Source organism: Grammomys surdaster, unplaced genomic scaffold, assembly GCF_004785775.1.
Source record: "Grammomys surdaster isolate TR1022 unplaced genomic scaffold, NIH_TR_1.0 255, whole genome shotgun sequence".
Classification (NCBI taxonomy): domain Eukaryota; kingdom Metazoa; phylum Chordata; class Mammalia; order Rodentia; family Muridae; genus Grammomys; species Grammomys surdaster.
In genome coordinates, this window is record NW_021604696.1 from 8,989,817 (window position 1) to 8,995,816 (window position 6,000).

At 42.1% G+C, this 6,000-nt stretch overlaps 1 pseudogene; it reads left to right on the top strand.

Annotated features, from left to right (window-relative positions):
• Nucleotides 1-3,561: 3,561 nt before the first annotated feature.
• On the top strand, nt 3,562-4,224 carry LOC114627532 (annotated as a pseudogene).
• The last annotated feature ends 1,776 nt before the right edge of the window (nt 4,225-6,000 follow it).

Here is a 6,000-nt window from a genome sequence, read left to right on the forward strand (position 1 = left end):
AAGAATGGTAACTAGATTGGTAAAGGGTAAATCGCTAAATGGTAACTGGTAAAATACAGTCTACATATGAGTATTCATTTTCAACAACAACGTTAGACTAAGAAGAGGAGAAAGGGCCTTGGTGGGCAGTCGTTAGATTTACTGGACTGCAGTTTGGGAAGGATGAAAGGATTCTTCTAACCCGCCATAGTGATGTTGTGATATGAGGGGCCAAAGAAGGATGTGGATAGTGTAGATGCCTTTCAAGAATTTGACAGATAATCTGCTAGCAAGAGCCAGAATCCCTTTGTACCCATTATATCCAAGAAGAATGTGATGACTGTCCATTGAGCCCTGCAGGCATGGAGAAGAGACCCCCCATCCTCTCAACCAGACAGACACTCAGCGGAGGAAGGAAAGAGGAGCTGAGGGGAAGAGCCCATTGTCCAGTGACTGCAGAGATGGGTGGAAAACTGGAGCTTGCAGAATGGAAGACCTGTGCCTATGGAAGAGATCCTGGGTGAGAGAGGGCCTGTTGAACAGTCAAGAGGCTCTACTCTTGGATCTCTCTGTGACTATTCTCTGAAGGAATAGGAGGGTTTGACTACAACCTCCAAGTATGACCTGTTTTGATGTGAGTTAGGATCTTCAATGCATGGGTGACTTGTTTAAGAATGAGCTGATTTGTCCCCTTCCATTGTGATGAGGAGGCATGGTACTGGGTTAACCATCTCAGTTTCAGCTTAGTGAGGGGGAGATTCTCTGGGGAGATCCAGACAAGGTAGATTTCTCTTGACATTTTCCTCCTAGTAGCGTTTATTCTCTCGACTCTACTGTTATTCTTTTAATTCCTGACTTGTCTTCTTTTATCTCACATGTAATAATATCAGGAGGACTGTATAAGATAGTGCTATGTGAAGTGGAAACTTCTGGGTTCTTTGGAAAGTCAGTTAGGTCAAATGATGTTTTTCTGGGGCACACAGGTGAAAGGATGTTTTTGCTAAGGTAGACATGTGACAGAATCTTTTGCTGAAACACACATGGGTGAAGGGATGTTTTGCTGGAGCAGACACATGAAAGGTCATGTAATGAAGGAATATAAATATGACCCCACAAAGAGTGGGCGCCACAGCACTGGTTTTGTTTGTTCCACCTCACTATTCTTTGCTAAATATAGGTGTGTACCAGTTCGCCTTGCATTGTGTTGCTGAGCTCCTCTTGTGATGACACCAGAGAGAAACTTGCCAAAGAACTTCTCGTGAGATTCCTGTGGCTTTTTGCCACTTCTGTGGCTTCACCTTGGGCTGGTTGGCGAGCCCTGCAGTTTCTTCAGGATTGAACTACAGCTGCTGGTTCGTACATGGTATCTGCCTGCTGAGAGGACTGGTCTACAGCTGCTGATTCACATTTGATGTATGCAACAGGACTGAACTGCTGATATCCTGACAATGAAGACTGGACTCATCCACAAAGAACTATTTCTATGCAGGTCTACTTCCCCTGTGACCTAATATCTTTTCTCTTCCAATACCTCTGGTGGGTGGTAGGCTAGAGGTGAGGTTGAACCCTTCTTCAAGTAGGTTGGAAAAATTAATATCTACAGCTATGCATAAGGTTCTTAATAGATGCTCAACACACAGTGTGTGGTCAACTTAATTTAAATTCATTAAATAGAATTCCTATATTCCCTGTGGTTGCCGCCAGTCAGAAAGGCTTGAAATGGCACTTAAGAAGAGGCTGAAATTTAATGAGGCTGCTATTCTGACCCAGAGAATCCAGAATTCTCCAGGTGACAGTATCACCTCTTGCCTCTGCATGGGTGAACCTAAGGCATTTAGGCAAGGCCTGGTCCACCACAACTTTGCTTATCCAGCAACCTGGTTATGCAGATCAAATGACTGAGTGTTCAGGCCAACAACCTAGCTTAGTGCCCTACCCACTGTGACTCCTCCAAACAGACCAACTTGATAGACTGTGAACCTACTCATATATTACACCCACATATCTTACTAGCAGTCTAGCCTCTGGTGAAGAGGAGATGGGACCATGCCTTTTCTCCATTTTTAGTCTCTCGGCTCTGCTCTCCTCTGGTGTGACTTCTTCCTTGGTTTCTAGGTCCTTTAAAACTCCTCTTACCCACTTTCTGGTCTCCAGCACTATCCTTTCCCTTAGAAGGGGTGGTGAGGTAGGAGGCTGTTGAGTGTCTAGTCTACCAAGGTATTTTACAATACCTTGCAGAGACGCATTTCCAGGCCAGTTGCCATCCAGCCGCTTCTGGAATGCCATGTTCCTCCGGAGCTCATTGCATCCACAAAGCTGCCCTACACCTCATCAGTTCCACTATCTACACATGCCCAGTGTCTTAGCCACAGTTTCTTTTTTTTTCTTTTTTTTTGAGTTTTATTATCTTTGTTTTACATACATCTTAGTTACACATCTATAGAACTTAATTTCATTGAAGTAAAATGTATACAACATAAAATTAATCATTTTAAGTTGTGCAATTCAATGACATTCAGTATATTCATAAAGTTGAATAACAACAATCTCTAGCAAATCCCAAATTTTTTTAGATGTTAATCAAAGGCTTTATAAGTTTGGTAATGTTCAATAACAAGATGCCCAGACAATCAGAAGTGTAACCCAATACCCAACCTAGATGTACCAACTACCTTTGACTGGCGGAGACACGAAAACATCTGCTTCCATGTTTCTCTCTCTCTCTCTCTCTCTCTCTCTCTCTCTCTCTCTCTCACCTCCTAGCTCCTCCTCTCCTCCTTCTCCTCCTCTCCTTACTCCTCCTCTTCCTCTCCTTACTCCTCTTACCTTAGCTCCGCCTACAGATCACCTTTCCTGTTAAAATAAAAAACTTTTCTCTCAAAATACAATTAGAGCATAACTATACCAATTTGTATCAGTAAGGTACAAGATAGACCTAATACCCAGTCCATCATTTTGTTGACTAACCAGAACCTCTGTCGTCTCTCCTAACTAAAAGACTTAGTTGTGAACCTGGTTTTTCTCTTGGGTTTAGAATGGATATCAGCTGAAAACCATCCTCTCAAATCTTTTCTTTCAAAATAAATAGCCAGGATTGGCTATGAGACTATAAGTCTTCAACCCTGTCAGAAATCCAGAATGACTGAATTAACTGAAATTATGGGAAGCACAAAGCATAGTTTCTAAAACTTAGCCAATTTATAGAGACTGCTGAACACCTGGACAGTCCCTATACTACAAAACGTTGGAGCATCCAATCTTCAGCCTTCTGGCCCAGGATCATCTGACAGACCTAGTGATGCAAAATTATTAAGGGCTGATTACTCTGTCTTGGCAGATATAATCAGTCGTTAGTCAGGGTTTCTATTCCTGCATAAAACATAACGATCAAGAAGCAAGTTGGGGGGAAGCGATCACTGAGTGGCAGCAGCTGCTGATTGTGTTCTAAGGGTCAGAGTAGGGTCTACGTTTGCTCTACCGGAACAGCTTAGCTCATTCCTCCCCTTCCATTACCCGTGGCGCGGAGAGTTGGGGCGGTGGCTCAGCAAGGGCGGTGGTGGCAGCGGCGGCAGCTGCAGTGACATGTCCAGCATGAATCCCAAATATGATTGTTTATTCAAGTTACTTCTGATTGGTGATTCTGGGGTTGGAAAGTCTTGCCTTCTCCTTAGGTTTGCAGATGATACGTACACGGAAAGCTACATCAACACAATTGGTGTGGATTTCAAGATACGAACTATAAAGTTAGAGGGGAAAACAATCAAGCTTCAGATTTGGGACACAGCAGGCCAGGAGAGATTTCGAACAATCACCTCCAGTTATTACAGAGGAGCCCATGGCATCATAGTTGTGTATGATGTGACAGATCAGGAGTCCTTCAATAATGTTAAACAGTGGCTGCAGGAGATAGATCGCTATGCCAGTGAGAATGTCAACAAGTTGTTGGTAGGGAACAACTGTGACCTGACCACAAAGAAAGTCGTAGACAACACAACAGCAAAGGAATTTGCAGATCCCCTTGGAATTCCATTTTTGAAAACCAGTGCTAAGAATGCAACGAATGTAGAACAGTCTTTCATGACTATGGCAGCGGAGATTAAAAAACGAATGGGTCCTGGAGCAACAGCTGGTGGTGCAGAGAAGTCCAATGTTAAAATCCAGAGCACTCCAGTCAAGCAGTCAGGTGGAGGCTGCTGCTCAAATCTGCCTCCTTCCTTTTCTCACAGCAATGAATTAGAAATCTGAACCCAATTGAAAAACAAATTGCCTGAATTGTACTGTATGTAGCTGCACTACGACAGATTCTTACCGTTCCCACAAGGTCAGAGATTGTAAATGGTCAATACTGACTTCTTTTTTTATTCCCTTGACTCAAGACAGCTAACTTCATTTTCAGAACTGTTTTAAACCTTTGTGTGCTGGTTTATAAAATAATGTGTGTAATCCTTGTTGCTTTCCCGATACCAGATCGTTTCCCGTGGTTGGTTAGAATATATTTTGTTTTGATGTTTATATTGGCATGTTTAGATGTTGGGTTTAGTCTTCTGAAGATGAAGTTCAGCCATTTTGTATCAAACAGCACAACCAGTGTCTGTCAGTTTCCATGCATAAAGTTTAGTGAGACGTTATACGTAAGATCTGATTTGCTAGTTCTTCCTGGTAGAGTTATAAATGGAAAGATTACACTATCTGATTAATAGTTTCTTCATACTCTGCATATATTTCGTGGCTGCAGAATATTGTAATTTGTTGCACACTATGTAACAAAACTGAAGATATGTTTTAATAAATATTGTGCTTATTGGAAGTAATATCAAACTGTATGGTGATAAGTATTGTTTTAATTCCTATGGTTAAAGGGAAATAGAGCTTTGCATTATACTCAACAGCCATGTGTGTGCAGCAAGGGCACTGCAGACCTATCTTACTAGCACAGCATCCAGTATTTGCTTTCTAGTAATAGGTCTGATGAGTGACCTAGAGAAGCTTTTGTGCTGTGTAGAGACTTCACCAACTTCATTGGTTCAAGGAACTCAAACTGTATGGAAAGGATGTGTGCTTCCTAGTGCTTCATCTCCAGCCCAAACCATCTGAAGTGGCCTCACCAGCAATACTTTTTCATGCATCTGTGGTAGAGATGGAGAACAGCACATGTTACCTCATAGGCAGTGATCTGGTAATATGTGCTGGTGTTTCTTCATGCTGAGTCTGATGGAACACACACTCTTTTCTTTTCTTTTCTTTTCTTTTCTTTTCTTTTCTTTTCTTTTCTTGTCTTGTCTTGTCTTGTCTTGTCTTGTCTTGTCTTGTCTTTTCTTTTCTTTTCTTTTCTTTTCTTTTCTTTTCTTTTCTTTTCTTTTCTTGTCTTGTCTTGTCTTGTCTTGTCTTGTCTTGTCTTGCTATTGGAGACAAGCTTTCTCTGTGTATCCCTGGCTGTCCTGGAACTCTCTCTGTAGACCAGGTTGGCCTCGAACTCAGGGATCCACCTGTCTCTCTCTCTGAGTGCTGAGATTAAAGGTGTGTGCCACCACGCCTGGCTTTTTTCCCTTTATTTTTTGAGACATGATCTCACTAGTTAGCCCTGGCTAGCCTGGAACTTAAGTATGTACAACAGGCTGGCCCCCCACAGAGATCCACCTACTTTTTCCTCAAAAGTGCTGGGATTAAAGACATGTCCCAGACTGCACCTATTTTTTGAGATAGTGTCTCACAGCTCAAGAGGCCTCAAATTCACTTGTAACCAAGGATGGCCTTGAACTCCTGGTCCTCCTGCTTCCACTTCAGGTGTCAAGTTTATCCTTTCCAACTGTATGACTCATGTTGGAGGAAAGTTTAAGCATTAGACTAGAAAGCAGGAAATGTTGATTGCCCTAATTGTAGAAATTCTATCCCCCTAAATTAACTGAAAATATGAAATATGTGGGAATGATGGGAGAAATAATATATTTATTTCAGTGAAATTTTGCATGTGTGAAAGCTTTGTTAACTAGGACCTTTGAGATCCTTGACTTTGCTTTTGTC